Below are 16,339 nucleotides of genomic sequence, written 5' to 3'. Positions count from 1 at the left end.
CAAGTGTGGTGGACATCTCACCAGCCATGGAAAGAGTGTTTCTCCTTGTGGCCACTGATAGACAATGATGGGAGCCTGCCCACATTTCAGGGCCTTCTGGAGTCTTCACTTGAGAGTTCAGCTCTGGCAACAGAGGACACTTCTGGCGTCCAGAGATTCTCAGTGCCTGTCGGATGTAAAACTGATTGATGGCATCTGCTGGTTTCTGGGAGCACTGCTTGGCCATCCTTATCTGTGGGCCCCAGCCAAGGCACTGCAGAAAGCTTGGTCTCTGGCTAGCATTCTGGAATGTGAGACAGCGTGGCTGCAGCTAGCACTGGATGGAGAGAGTACAGTGTGGTGAAGTGGGGTAGTGGTCATTCTGCCACATGGCCTAGAGTTTCTCGTGACTCTGGGCTGCCCAGGTGCAGTGAACAGAAAGGAATCAGGGAGTGGAGACCATTTCTAGGCCACAGCTCAGGGATGGAGAACCCAGGCTGAGCCTGGTGCTTGTCCTGAGTTGAGTAGATGAAGCTGGAGTCCGGGGAGACCAAAGAAGCTCAGATAAACTCTGCAGGGCAGAGTATTCAGGGCATGAAAAGGACAAAGTCACAAAACAAAAACTCTCCAGTCTTCAGTTAAATACTGATCAGCACATGTATGTGTGTAAACTACAAGTCTGGGGGAAAAAATACCTGAAGGAAACAGAAAGAACAATGCTTGAACCTCCCACAGAACCAGGCATATTTGGTGTTCCCACCAGCAACAGTGGACAAATCTTATACTTTCCGGACGATTGGATGGAACACTCAGAAAATAATTGCCTCAGCATTGCGGAAGATTAGATCTAGGCCGAGGCTGCTAAGGTCCTAATTAACAAGACCTCAAAGAAAACCCTAAAAGAACCAAAATATTTCCAGATAATTTAACTGCATCCTAGAACATAGCTCAATAATATTATAGGAACCCAACAATATCCAACACACAATAAGATATATTTCATGTTGTCTGCCATCCAGCTGAAAATTACCCGGCTGTGAAGAAAAAGGAAATGTCTCAATAATGAGAAGAAAACTTGATCAACAGATGCAGAAATGGCAAATAAGATGGAATTAGTAAGCAATGATATTAAAACAGTTATTGTAATGATAACATTACTCAAGAAGAAAGTAAAGGGAAGCTAGAACATGGAAGTAGAGACATGGAAAACCCAGCTTGAACTTTTAGAGATGAAAAATACAATGTCTGAGATGAAAAATATAATAAATGGCATTTAAAATAGAATAGATGTTATACAAAAGAGGATTAGTCAACTGGAAGATGTAGCAGTAGAAACTATCAAAAATAGAACATGGAGAAAATAATGGAAAAAATTGAACAGAAAATCAGCACCAACAGGACTAATATAAGTGTAATTGGAGTTCTTGAAGAAGGTGGGGAGGAGTAGAAGAAAAAATATTTCAAAAAACTGTGGCTGAAAAAATTTAAATTTGAGAAAAACTGTAATCCCAGAGATCTAAGAACCAAGGAACCCTTAGCACAAGAGACATAAGGATGACACATTGAAGCACATCATAATACAATTGTCCCAAACCAGTGACAAAGAGAAAATCTGAAAAGTTACCAAAGGGAAAAGGACATTATACAGAGAGGAACAAAGATGAAAATGGGCTGAGCGTGGTGGCTCACACCTGTAATCCCAGCACTTTGGGAGGCTGAGGCAGGATGATCAGTTGAGCCCAGGAGTTCAAGACCAGCATGGGCAACATGGCAAAACCCCGTCTCTACTAAAAACAAAAAAATTAGCAGGGCATGGTGACACGCATCTGTAACCCCAGCTACTCAGGAGGATGAGGCAGGGAGAATCGCTTGACCCCGGGAGGCGGAGGTTGCAGTGAGCTGAGATGGTGCCATTGCACTCCAGCCTGGGCAACAGAGCAAGATTCTGTCTCAAAAAAAAGATGGCAGACATCTGGTTAGAAACAACGCAAGGCCGGATGTGATGGCACATGCCTGTTATCCCAGCACTTTGGGAGGCTAAGGCAGGAGGTTCACTTGAGCCCAGGAGTTCTAGACAAGCCTGGGCAATATGGCAAAACCTGGCCTCTACATAAAATGCAAGAATTAGCTGGGTGTGGTGGCGCATGCCTGTAGTCCCAGCTACTTGGGAGGCTGTGGCAAGAGGATTTCTTGAACCCAGGAAGTAAAGGTTTCAGTGAGCTGAAATCATGCCACTGTGCTGCAGCCTGGGTGACAGAGCAAGACCCTGTCTCAAAAAAAAAAAAAAAAAAAGAAACAATGCAAACCAGAGGATAGTAAGAGTGACTTCTATAAAATACTTAAGGATGAAACGATTTTCAGTCTAGAATTCTACACCGAGCAAAAATATCTTTCAATGATGATAGTGCAATAAAGACTTTCAGACATTGAAAACTTGAGGAATACATTACCAGCAAGTCCTCCCTACAAGGAATATTAAAGGAAATCCTTCAGGCAGAGGGAAAGTGAAACCAGATGGAAGTCCAGATGTACACAAAAGAATGTAGAGCACCAGAGATGGCAAATGTGTGAGCAAAAATACAACATTAAAAAGCATTTTTTTTTTTTTTTTAGTATTTATTGATCATTCTTGGGTGTTTCTCGGAGAGGGGGATATGGCAGGGTCATAGGATAATAGTGGAGAGAAGGTCAGGAGATAAACACAGAACAAAGGTCTCTGGTTTTCCTAGGCAGAGGACCCTGCGGCCTTCTGCAGTGTTTGTGTCCCTGGGTGCTGGAGATTAGGGAGTGGTGATGACTCTTAAAGAGCATGCTGCCTTCAAGCATCTGTTTAACAAAACACATCTTGCACCACCCTTAATCCATTTAAACCTGAGTTGACACAGCACATGTTTCAGAGAGCACGGGGCTGGGGGCAAGGCCATAGATCAACAGCATCCCAAGGCAGAAGAACTTCTCCTAGTCAGAACAAAATGGAGTCTCCTATGCCCACCTCTTTCTACACAGACACAGCAACAATCTGATCTCTCCTTCCTTTCCCCACACTTCCCCCACTTCTTTTCAACAAAACCGTCATCGTCCTCATGGCCCACTCCCGATGGTCACTGTCTCTTCGGAGCTGTTGGGTACACCTCCCAGACAGGGCGGCCGGAAAGAGGTGCTCCTCACCTCCCAGACAGGGCGGCCGGGCAGAGGTGCTCCTCACTTCCCAGACGGGGCGGCCGGGCAGAGACGCTCCTCACTTCCTCCCAGCCGGGGTGGCAGCCAGGCAGAGGCGCTCCTCACCTCCCAGACGGGACGGCCGGGCAGAGGTGCTCCTCACTTCCCACACTGGGCGGCCGGGCAGAGGCGCTCCTCACCTCCCAGACGGGACGGCCGGGCAGAGGCGCTCCTCACTTCCCAGACGGTGTGGCGGCTGGGCAGAGGCGCTCCTCACTTCCCAGATGGGGCAGCCAGGCAGAGGAGCTCCTCACTTCCTCCCAGACGGGGTGGCGGCCAGGCAGAGGCACTCTTCACTTCCCAGATGGGGTGGCCGGGCAGAGGTGCTCCTCACTTCCCAGATGGGGCAGCCGGGCAGAGGTGCTCCTCACTTCCTCCCAGACGGGGTGGCGGCCAGACAGAGGCGTTCCTCACCTCCCAGATGGGGCGGCCGGGCAGAGGCGCTCCTCATCTCCCAGACGGGACAGCCGGGCAGAGGTGCACCTCACTTCCTCCCAGACGGGGTGGCGGCCGGGCAGAGGCATTCCTCACCTCCCAGATGGAGCGGCCGGGCAGAGGCGCTCCTCACCTCCCAGACAGGGTGGCCAGGCAGAGGTGCTCCTCACTTCCCATATGGGGTGGCAGCCGGGCAGAGGCGCTCCTCCCTTCCCAGATGGGGCAGCCGGGCAGAGGCGCTCCTCACTTCCTCCCAGACGGGGTGGCGGCCAGGCAGAGGCACTCCTCACCTCCCAGACGGGGCGGCCGGGCAGAGGTGCTCCTCACTTCCTTCCAGACGGGGTCGCAGCCGGGCAGAGGCACTCCTCACCTCCCAGACGGGGCGGCCGGGCAGAGGCACTCCTCACCTCCCAGACGGGGCGGCCGGGCAGCAGCGCTCCTCACTTCCCAGATGGAGCAGCCGGGCAGAAGCGCTCCTCACTTCCTCCCAGATGGGGTGGCGGCCAGGCAGGGGCGTTCCTCACCTCCCAGATGGGGCGGCTGGGCAGAGGTGCTCCTCATCTCCCAGACTGGGCAGCCGGGCAGAGGTGCTCCTCACTTCCTCCCAGACGGGATGGCAGCTGGGCAGAGGCACTCCTCACCTCCCAGACGGGGCGGCTGGGCAGAGGCGCTCCTCACCTCCCAGACAGGGTGGCCAGGCAGAGGCCCTCCTCACTTCCCATATGGGGTGGCGGCCGGGAAGAGGCGCTCCTCCCTTCCCAGATGGGGCAGCTGGGCAGAGGCGCTCCTCACTTCCTCCCAGATAGGGTGGCGGCCTGGCAGAGGCGCTCCTCACCTCCCAGACAGGGCGGCCGGGCAGAGGTGCTCCTAACTTCCTCCCAGATGGGGTGGCAGCCGGGCAGAAGCACTCCTCACCTCCCAGACGGGGCGGCCGGGCAGAGGCGTTCCTCGCTTCCCAGACGGGGCAGCCGGGCAGAGGCGCTCCTCATATCCCAGACGATGGGCAGCTGAGCAGAGACGCTCCTCACTTCCTCCCAGACGGGGTGGCAGCCAGGCAGAGGCACTCTTCTCCTCCCAGACGGGGCAGCTGGTCAGAGGCGCTCCTCACTTCCTCCCAGACGGGGTGGCGGCCAGGCAGAGGTGCTCCTCACCTCCCAGACGGGGCGGCCGGGCAGAGGCGCTCCTCACTTCCCATATGGGGTGGCAGCCGGGCAGAGACCTTCCTCACTTCCTATACGGGATGGCAGTCGGGCAGAGGCGCTCCTCACACAAAAGAATGTAGAGCACCAGAGATGGCAAATGTGTGAGCAAAAATACAACATTAAAAAGCATTTTTAAAAGATAATTGACGGTCTAAGGCAAAAAATGATAACAAATTAATGTGAGTTTACAGCACTTATAGAAGTAAAATGCATGAAAACAATAACACAAAACCCAAAAGGAGGGAAATGAACAGACACTGTTTTAAGGTTCTTATCCTCTATGTGAAGTGGTATAATGTTGATGGCAGCCAATGCTAATTTAAATACATATACTGTATTAGTCTGTTCTTATACTGTTATAAAGAAATGTCTGACACTTCTCAATGTAAGACATTTATGCAGCCAAAAAACACATGAAAAAATGCTCATCATCACTGGCCATCAGAGAAATGTGAATCAAAACCACAATATCATCACTGGCCATCAGACAAACGCAAATCAAAACCACAATGAGATACCATCTCACACCAGTTAGAATGGGGATCATTAAAAAGTCAGGAAACAACAGGTGCTGGAGAGGATGCAGAGAAATAGGAACACTTTTACACTGTTGGTGGGACAGTAAACTAGCTCAAACATTGTGGAAGTCACTGTGGCGATTCTTCTAGAAATATCATTTGACCCAGCCATCCCATTACTGGGTATATACCCAAAGAATTATAAATCATGCTGCTATAAAGACACATGCACACGTATGTTTATTGCGGCACTATTCACAATAGCAAAGACTTGGAGTCAACACAACTGTCCAACAATGATAGACTGGATTCAGAAAATGTGGCACATATACACCATGGAATAGTACGCAGCCATAAAAAATGATGAGTTCATGTCCTTTGTAGGGACATGGATGAAGCTGGAAACCATCATTCTCAGCAAACTACCGCAAGGACAAAAAACGAAACTCCTCCTGTTCTCACTCATGGGTGGGAATTGAACAATGAGAACACATGGACACAGGAAAGGGACATCACACACCAGAGACTGTTGTGGGTAGGGGGGAGGGGGTAGTGATAGTATTAGGAGACATACCTAATGCTAAATGACGAGTTAATGGGTGCAGCACACCAACATGACACATGTATTCATATGTAACAAACTTGCACGTTGTGCACATGTACCCTAAAACTTAAAGTATAATAATAATAATTTAAAAATAATAATAAATAAATTAAAAAAAAGAAATGTCTGAGACTGGGGCTGGGCATGTTGGCTTACGCCTGTAATCCCAGCACTTTGGGAGGCTGAGGCGGGTATATTATGAGTTCAAGAGATTGAGACCATCCTGGCCAATATGGTGAAACCCTGTCTCTACTAAAAATACAAAAAAAAAATTAGGTGGGCTTGGTGGCATATGCCTGTAGTCCCAGCTAAGCTACTTGGGAGGCTGAGGCAGCAGAATCACTTGAACCAGGGAGGCGGAGGTTGCAGTGAGTCGAGATCACACCACTGCACTGCAGCCTGGGAGACAGAGTGAGACTACGTCTCAAAAAAAAAAATGTCTGAGACTGGGGAATTTATGATGAAAAGAGGTTTAATTGGCTCACATTTCTGCAGGCTGCACAGGAAACGTGATTCTGTCATCTGCTCGGCTTCTGGGGAGGCCTCAGGGAGCTTACAATCATGACAGAAGGCAAAGGGGAAGCAGGCGCATCTTATGTGACTGGAGCAGGTGGAAGAGAGAGAGGGGGAGTTGCCACACACTATTAAACAACCAGATCTTGTGAGAACTCACTCGCTGTGTGGTACCAAGCGGGGTTGGTGTTAAACCATGAGAAACTGGCTCCATGATCCAATCACATTCCTCCAGGCCCCACGTTTGGCATTGGGGATTATATTTCCACATGAGATTTGGGTAGGGACACAGATCCAAACCATATGATATACCATAAACGATAGAGCAATGATTCAAACTCAAAACCAAATGAAGCAAAAATAGTTCGATGTAAAAGGCCAAAAAAGAAGATTAAATGAAATAAAAATACTCAACAAATTCAAAAGAAGTCAGAGAAAGAAGAAAAGGAGAAGAAACTACAGATGGGACAAATAGAAAGCAAACAGGAAGATGACCAATTAAAACGAAACTCTCCGGCATTCCACCAGTTGCGTGTGATTATTTAGTAACTCTCTGCCTCTGACAACAATACCTGTCACACAGGTTTGTCATCAGAGCTTGTCACATGTGATATGGAAAGCCTGCTGTTTGCAGACCTGCAATCATTATACATTAGCTTGTATTGTTGGTAGCAGAGACCCAGGTCTCTGTGTTGGTCATGCTGAGAGCTCCCTTCTCATTGCTCTGTTTTCCTCCTCATTTGATCCCTTTCTGTACTTCCACGCCCCACACCATCTGGTTGGAGAAGATTCTCAGCCTCTCGGTCTGCAAGTGTTCAAATTCCGTGTATCAAATAGCCAACAAAAGTATTTCAGTACGTTTATCTGCTACCCAGGGATCCAGGAGAAATTCTTTCCTTTCTGCAAGAAGTCCGTGGCTGCTGATGCCGACAGTGTGTTCTGTCTGTCCTCTTCTCTTTTCTGATCTGCATATTCTCAACTGCCCTGCACTTCTGGGAAGACTTTACACAGGGACAACTATGAGTTTTTGTAAGAAGATGAGAAGTCACCACTTTGGTAACCATCCATTAGACGTTCCAATATTGCTGCAGACATGGACTCTAGCATGTTCTCTTCTTCTCTGACACCCACCCCTTCCCCCATTGGCCACAGCAACTTGGGTTTGCTCTTCAGCTATTGCAGGGCTTACCTCTGGGGAACTGTGACTTGCTTTATACCCTATCCAATAACACAGTGTGTCCTTATACACAGTAGGTGTTCAATATACATCTGTTGAAGGGATTTCATCACAGTTAAATCTGTGGAGAGTTCAGCAGATAAGTGAGTTGCTCAAGATGGTCAGAGGCTGTCTTATTCCATTTGGGCTACCGTAACAAAATACCTTAGCCTAGGGGGCTTATAAGCAGCAGAAATTTATGTCTTATAGGTCTGGATGCTGGCAAGTGGAAGGTCAAGTTAGTGTCTGTTGAGGGCCTGTTCCTTATAGAAGGCAACTCCTAGCTGTGTCCTCACATGGTGGAAGGGGAGAACAAGCTCCGTTGGCTCCCATTTACAAGGTCACTTATCCCATTCATGGGGTCTTTGCTTTCATGATGAAATCACTTCCTAAAGTCTTTGCCTCCTCCTAATTCAAACCTAACCTATCAGGGGTTAGGTTTCAACACACGGATTTTAGGGGCACAAAAACATTGACTATAGCAGAGACATAGCTGTACCTGGGTCTGGGACCTTTTGGGTCCAGCTCCATTATGACAACCACACGGCCCATGGTCTCCCACATGATGTAATTCTGTTCTGTGACATTGTGCCCACGAGGCAGGGATGCAGTAGAGGCCTCTGCAGACATGGCTTGTTCTTGGGACGTCCGCATGTCTTTGTGATGCAGGCCTGGAAGAATCCACCAGCTGCCCACTCTCATGCCTGACTCAGGTTCGTGGGTCCCTCCAGGCACATGTCAGCCCCTCAATGTTTTCCTTGCCTCACCTCCCTGGGTTCCCTTCTGAACTCAGGGAACATGGAGGGAGCCAGGAGTCTCTGTTTTTAGTTCATGCTCTTGTCTCCTATTTGGGAACAATGCCCAGGCAAGGGAATCTCTTTCCTACTGTTTTCTAAGAACATCAGGGATTTCCTCCAAAATCTTCACCTACTCCCTCCACTAATCCCTTCTCCCTCAGGGACACAGGGTACAAGCCCACTTCCTGTGTGAAGATCCTGCCACAGGGTGGCTCTTTGGTTTTCTGCGGGTATCCAGAAAAGAAGCTAAAAGTGAATGCACTCCGGAATCCAGGAGCACTGGTGATTTTCTCACCTTCGCTCAGAGAGCATCCCCACAGACACCCCTCGCCCCACCCCGGGCCCCCTGAATCCATACCATAAAATATATGTCAGTTTGTTCAACTAGGGACCCCTCTGAGTATTTAATCCCTATTGAAAGATGATGTTTATTTTATTTTTGAGTTTAAATTAGTCAGCCTCAGGATACAGAATTAGATAAGGCCGGGATTTAGCTCCCCTGGAATGATTCATTTCACATCAAGCCTTCTTAACTCTTTGGCTGCAGAGGGGAAGTGCCTGTGTCTTTCTCTGCAGAGTTGCCTGGGGCTGGCCAGGTGAACAGACATGCTCCCTCCTCCCCGTCCTGCCAGTCAGGGCACGGTTTATGCTTATGATGCATGGAGTTAGGATACTAGCCTTTTCAACACAACAGTCTTAAATCCTCACACAGGGAAATAGAGATAATATACAAGCAGGAAAAAAAGAAAAAGAAGCAGTCTTGAATTCTGCTACCTAAAGATAACCATTGTTACCATGTAGGTAAGCTTCCTTTCATGCTGTGTCAAGTGTTTAAAAAATATGGCTCAATATTACAAACACACAGGACTATGTAGGGGATAATGACATCAAACTTTCATGTACCTCCCTGTTAAAATTCAAACGTGGTAGGTTTTGGATGCATTTGCTCGGAGTTTAAGGGAAGAAAACTACGGATTCAGCCATAATGTTCACGCTGACACTCGAGTTATATATCCCTTTTCTAGTCCAGCTACCGCCTCCCTCCCCACTATTCTGAAGCCAATATGTGTCTTCCCATCCATGTTTAATACCTAGTGTGCCTGTCCATGAAGAATGGATAGTGCTCTTTGGTCTGTTTTTGCAATTTTATACAAATATCAGTCTGTACATACTCTCCTGAAAGTTGCTTTTTCCTTCAACAATATCTTCCAGATGAATCTAGAAACCTGCATTTCTGGTGAGCAGAGGATGCGCAACGCCCCCTTCAACCCTCACCCCAAGGTGATGCTGATGTTCTGGTCCAAGGTCTGCACATAGCCTGGTGAGGCTTTTGGTCTTGGGACAGGTCTGTTGTCAGCCCTTCCTTCCTAGGAAGCACAGCCAGATGACCTTGAGGCTGGAGACCTCACTATGCCCCTTGCCAGCAGTGCCCGCATCCGTCCTCATTCATCTTCATCAATATTTGTTATCACACTTTCTGATATTGTTCCTAGATTTTGCTGTGCAGCTGAATGCGTGCCTTGTGTTTCCCAGCCCTTCGGGTCTCCTCCTCTGTGAATAGCTCCTGGCCCATATGTCTGTAGGGTCTTTGGTTTCTCCTTGCTGACTTGTAAGTGTTTTTTTTTTTTTTAGATGGAGTTTTGCACTTGATGCCAACGTGGGAGTGCAATGGCATGATTGCGGCTCACCACAACTTCTGCCTCCCGGGTTCAAGCGATTCTCCTGCCCCAGCCTCCTGAGTAGATGGGATTACAGGTAAGTGCCAAGACGTCTGGATAATTTTGTATTTTTAGTAGAGACAGGGTTTCTCCATGTTGGTCAGACTGGTCTCGAACTCCTGACCTCAGGTGATCCACCCATCTCAGCTTCCCAAAGTGATGGGATTACAGGCGTGAGCCACCACGTATGGCCAATTTTGATTTTAATGATCTGGATATCAATGCTTTTTTGGCCAAATAACTTACAAATATATTTTCCCTATAAGTGCACTGTATTAGTCCATTATCACACTGCCGATAAAGACATACCCCAGACTGGGAAGAAAAAGAAGTTTAATTGGACTTGCAGTTCTACATGACTGAAGAGGCCTCAGAATCATAGAGGGAGGTGAAAGGCCCTTCTTACATGGCAGTGGCCAGAGAAAAATGAGGACGATGCAAAAGTGGAACCCCCTGATAAAACCGTCAGATCTCGTGAGACTTATTCACTACCAGGAGAACAGTATGGGGGAACCGCCCCCATGATTTCAATTATCTCCCACCAGGTCCCTCCCACGACACAGGAGAATTATGGGAGGACAATTCTAAATGAGATTTGGGTGGGGACACACAGCCAAACCATATCATGCATTGTCTTTGTCTTTTAACTTTATTCATTGCCTTTTTTGTCAGATCAAAGCTTCATTTAATACGATTGAATTTATCAGTAATTTCTTTTATGGTGTCTGTGTTTTGTGTCATATTAAAAAAAGTTTTTCTTTGCTTAGTGTCATAAAATCTGTCCTCTATTTTCTTCTAAAAATTGGAAATCTCTTTCTCACATTCTGTTTTATTTCCTTTGTTCTTTGATTTGCAGGGATGTGAGGTAGAAATCTCTATCAGTTAACTCTTGCTTGGTAACAAGTAACCCCACACCTCAGAGGCCTACGACCATAGGCCACCATTTCTCACTCCTGAGCATGGGTTGCTTGGGAGGTTTCAGCTCGAACTGTGGTGGCTGAGCTGGATCAACTCCAAGTGTCTCTGATCCTCCTGGGTTTGGGGCCTGCCAGGGTGCCTTCTTCTCATGACAATGGCAGGAGTGCAAAGAACAAAGGGAAATGTGAATGTCTCTTATCTTACTACACAGGCTGAGAATGGGCAGACTATCACTTTACCACATCCATAGGCAAAAGTGAGTCACGTGGCCAAACAAGAAGTCAAGGGCAGGAAGTTTAAGAATGAATCCCATCTCCACGTGCTATGATTTCCTGGGCTTTCAACTTCTTAAGGCTGAATTGTTTTATTCTCACCTCCCCAGACTGCAGAAAACACATTTTCTCCAGGACTCATTGAACCATAGGGCAGAATGATTGTAGTTCACAAAGACTAGATGGAAAGTGCCATTTGGCCACTAAGGCCACTTCCTTCCCCTTGTCCCCATCTACGGCCTCTATTCTGCTCCAATCTCCCTGTCATTCTTCCCATGCCTTCCGGGCATCAGCCTCTTAATAGTTCCTGGCTTCGTTCCCTCTCTTCACTTCTATTATGTGAGGGTTTCCATCCTTATTTGGTGTAGGAGGACTGGACAGATTCAACTCAGTCTGTCATGTCCCCACTCTCAGCACTTGGGTACCCCTGAGTGCTCAGCATGAGTGGGGTCCCCCAGTGTCTCCCTCCACAGCATGTTCTGAAGGCATAGGAGCTGGACTGACATTCGGGACACCTAAACCTTTGTTTCACTTCTGCCAGGACAACTTCCTTGATCCAGGCAAATCATGGAAGCTCTCTATGCCTCATTTTTTTATTCCTCACACAATGGAATAACATAACCCTCAGTACTTACCTAAGGGAGGAGAAATGATTCCCCTGCCTTCTCCCCATTTCTGCATTTGCCGGAGCATCAGATTTTTATGTCTGGCCAAGAATATAGGAAAGCAAGAGCAGGTAAGCTTTGGGCCCATAGAGGGCGTTTACGGGTTTCACTTAAGGAAAGAAAGCCAGGGGGCAGAGAGGGGTGGTGGAGCATGATCTTGGGCCAATGGTGAGGAACTAATGAAGTGCAATGTGCATGGGTTAAGTTGTGTAGCAGCCTGGGTCCCATCAAGAGATAGAAACCACATAGTTTGTCTAACGGGTAAGTGTAGTATAAAGGATTGCAACTATGATAAAAGAGTCACTGGAAGACATAAAGCAATTCTGCCTGGTGCCCTAGTGCAGAGGGAGGTACCCAAGGAAGCACAGATTTGAAAGGTGTTCGGATGTCATAAAATGTGGTTCAGCCACCACATAAGAGACGTTTGTGGATTTGGGCAGGCTGGAGCTCGTCAGCAGCTTCTGCACAAGCACTAGGCCACTCACTGGAGTGCAGGTGAGGGAGCCGGTCGTGAGCCACTGGAATGCAGGGGAGGGAGCCGGCCATGAGCCGCTGGTGTGCAGGGGAGGGAGCAGGCCGTGAGCTGTTGGGGCAGGTGAGGGAGCAGGCCATGAGCCACTGGAGTACAGGTGAGGGAGCTGGCCGTAAGCCGTTGGTGCAGGGATGCATGGCGGGAGTCTGGCTGCCTTTGTAGGGCAGGAAGTCTCCAGAATGCGTGAGTCCCGCAGGGTCTGCAGAAGGAATGGCAGCTCTGTGTGGACCCTCTAGAATACTGGTCACTGTGTGCAGGTTGTACAAGGGGTAAAAGAGGGTTTCTGGGAAACTATTCAGGAACTTTCAGACCACATGGGCCCTGCTACATTTTGGTTTCCATGTCAAGATGTTGCAAGCCAAGGCTACAAGGTGGCTGACGGGCCAGGCCTAGGTCGGTAGTTGGGGCTTGAACATGATCAAGGCCCAGGCAGAGAGCTCCTGCCCCCTGCAGTCTCTCCATCCCCTACCTAGATGAATGCAGAATGTTCACTTCCAGAGGGTATATTGAACAGTATTTCCCAGTTTATCACAGTGCACGTATTGAAAGGTGCACTAGGAGCTGGGAGGCAACAGACTGAAAACTGACACTGGAGACGCTGGCTCATAGCAACGAAGAGAAGCTGAAAAGGAGTGGGAAAAAACTAACTGTAATTTTACATCAATGATCTGAATCTTTGTTTCGATGGTTTGTGGCAACCAAAATGACTATTTTTTCTACCCTCCTAGTTCAGATATGGCCTGAGACTTTTTTTTTTTTTTTTTTTAGATGAAGTCTCACTCTGTCACTCAGGCTGGGGTGCAGTGGCCTGGTCTCGGCTCATTGCAATCTCCGCCTCCCGGGTTCAAGTGATTCTTCTGCCTCAGCTTCCAGAGTAGCTGGGGCTAACAGGCACTTGACACCACGACTGGAAAATTTTCATATTATTAATAGAGATGGGGTTTCTCCTTGTTGGTCAGACTGGTCTTGAACTCCTGACCTCAGGTGATCTGCCCACCTCTGCCACCCAAAATGCTGAGATTACAGATGTGAGCCACTGCGCCCGGCCGCCTGAGACATTTTGGGCAACAGCTGTGACAGAAGAAATGTGTATCCCTTCCGGGCATGGGATTTAAGAAGTGGCTCATGGCTGATTGTGTCTTCTTTGTTCTGTTTCTGGAACTGTGGGAGCATCTTCTGGGATAAGGGTCTATCTTTTTGAGTCTCTGAATGACTATGACCACCAGAGGCCTCTTGTTGACCCGTGATAGATGTGAAATCAATTGAGAAGTCAAGGCTGGGGGCGGTGGCTCACGACTGTAATCCCGGCACTTTGGGAGACTGAGACAGGCAGATCATGAGGTCAGGTAATCAAGACCATCCTGACTAATACGGTGAAATCCAGTCTCTACTAAAAATACAAAAAGGTAGCTGGGCGTGGTGGCAGGCGCCTGTTGTCCCAGCTACTCAGGAGGCTGAGGCAGGAGAATCTCTTGAACTCAGGAGGCGGAGGTTGCAGTGAGCTGAGATTGCACCACTGCACTCCAGCCTGGGCGACAGAGTGAGACTCCATCCACCGCACCCCACCCCCTGAAAAGAAAAGAAAAGAATAGAAGTCAACTTTGCTGTTGAAGCCACTGAGGTTTGGGGACTTTTTTGTCACACTGCGTCACCTGTCCTGACCAATGCATGACTCATCTCATCCTTGGCACAGCTCTTGAGAGAAGGGGCTTTATCCTCATTTCACAAATGAAGAGTCAAGTCTCAGAGAGGTTAGCAGCATGAGCAAGGTCACACAGCGAGGGGTGGAGCTTGCATTTGAATCCAGGTGTGTCTAACCTCAAAGACTGAAGTGGGGATGAAAATAAGTTGCCGTTGTTGTTTGCCTGTCACCCAGGTGATGTAACTCTTGTCTAGGCTCTGTCTACGGGGGCTTTGTGACATATCTCTGCACTGATCTCCCAGGTGATGAGACTCTTGTCTAGGTTCTCCTACCATTGGATTGTAACCCAGCAGGATCTTGGACTCATATCCTTTTAGGGATCATAGAAGTGAACACATGAAAGCTGCCACGATAAAGTGGAAAAGTGGGCAATATTGCCAAATGCAAAATATCTGGGCTATATTTTGGTCTGAGATCACCATTTGAGATTCCTGGATGTTAGGGAATATGGAGGCCAACTCCCGTAGGGACGTTGTATAAGACTCCAATTTCTAAGTCAATGATCTCAACCCTGTGGATCAGCACTCTCCATATAATGGGACATCTTAACCCACTTTGTCCCATTACAAAATCGTGTTCTGCTATAACAGAATACCAAAGACTAGGGAATCTATAAATAAAGGAAATTTATTTCTTAGAGTTCTGGAGGCTAGGAAGTCCAAGGATTAGGGGTCTGCATCTGGTGAGGGCCTTCTTGCTATGTTATCTAATGGCTGAAGGCAGCAGAGCAAGACTTTGAGAAAGAAAGAGAGCAAAAGGGGCTGAACTTTCTTTTAATACAAGCCCACTCCCAAGATAACTAACCAACCCCCAAGATAACTAGCCTATTCCTGAGATAGTGACATTAATCCATGCATAGGGGCAGAATCTCATAACACAATCACTCTTATTAGGCCCCACCTCTCAACACTGTCACATAGAGAATTAAGTTTCCAACACTTGAGCTCCGGGGGACACATGCAGAGCATACATGGGGGATTGAAGAGTATATGGGAGTGACCACTCATGAATATTTTAGCTGAGTGTTGTGTTGGGGAGCTGAAGCCATGCACCATCATGGCAGGGCACACATAAACCTTTGAATGCTCTGAGGAATGAATATTGAACATTGTAACTCATGGCAGAAGGTGGAATATTTAAAAGGCAGAACTGCCTGGGTCAACAAAAAGAGTGAACAAACAGCATGTAGCCTGTGGCTGGCTCCTCTTCTCTTCCCATCCCTACCTTTCACCTTTCTCTCTTTCTTTCCCTCCCTCTCTCTCCTTTCCATCCCTACCTCCTTCCTTCATTTCTTCCTTCCTTCCTCTACCTTATTCTTTCTCTCCCTCCCTGCTTCCTTGTTTCTTTCCTTCTTTCTCTTTCCCTCTTTCTCTCCCTCCTTCCTTCTTTCTCCCTCTCATCTCCTTCTCTCTTTCTCTCTCTCTACATCTTTCTCTCCCTCCATCCTTCCTTCTCTCATTCTTTCCTTTCTTCTCTCTTTCCTTTTTTGTCCACTTCCTTCCTTCCTCCCTCCCTCCATCCTGTCTTCCTTTCTTCTCTCTTTCTTTGACTGATGTGTTCTGAGCTCAAGCACCCTTTGGGGTACTAAGTGGTACCAAAATTGACTCAAGAATCAAGAAGAAATAGAGAACCTAAGAAGTATTATAACATGAATAACATAAAACCTCTAGTAAAGTAAAATCTTTCACAAAGGAAGGACTAGGCCCAGATGGTTGTATGAGCAAATTTTACAGACTTTCAAAGAATGGATCATTCTAGTTATGTCCCAAACAACTATAGCTAGGAATATTAATGCTTGATTTTTCAAGAGCTTCATTTCCTAAAATCTGTAGGTTCAAAGGTAGATTGGCATGTGTTGGAAATCCTCAAATGTTATGCAGTTCCTTGGAGTTTTAGCATTAAAAAAGAAAGGCCTTGCTTGCATTAACTTTGAATTTTGTAAGAGTTACCAGTTAATAGACATACTCTATGCATTTTTATACACTCTGATTTTATAGGAATGGAGGCATATCAGACAATTGGCTCTGCACCCAGGTTTTATACTTTGTA

The sequence above is a fragment of the Pongo abelii genome, chromosome 14, assembly GCF_028885655.2.
Source record: "Pongo abelii isolate AG06213 chromosome 14, NHGRI_mPonAbe1-v2.0_pri, whole genome shotgun sequence".
Classification (NCBI taxonomy): Eukaryota; Metazoa; Chordata; class Mammalia; order Primates; family Hominidae; genus Pongo; species Pongo abelii.
This window is presented reverse-complemented; position numbering follows the sequence as displayed.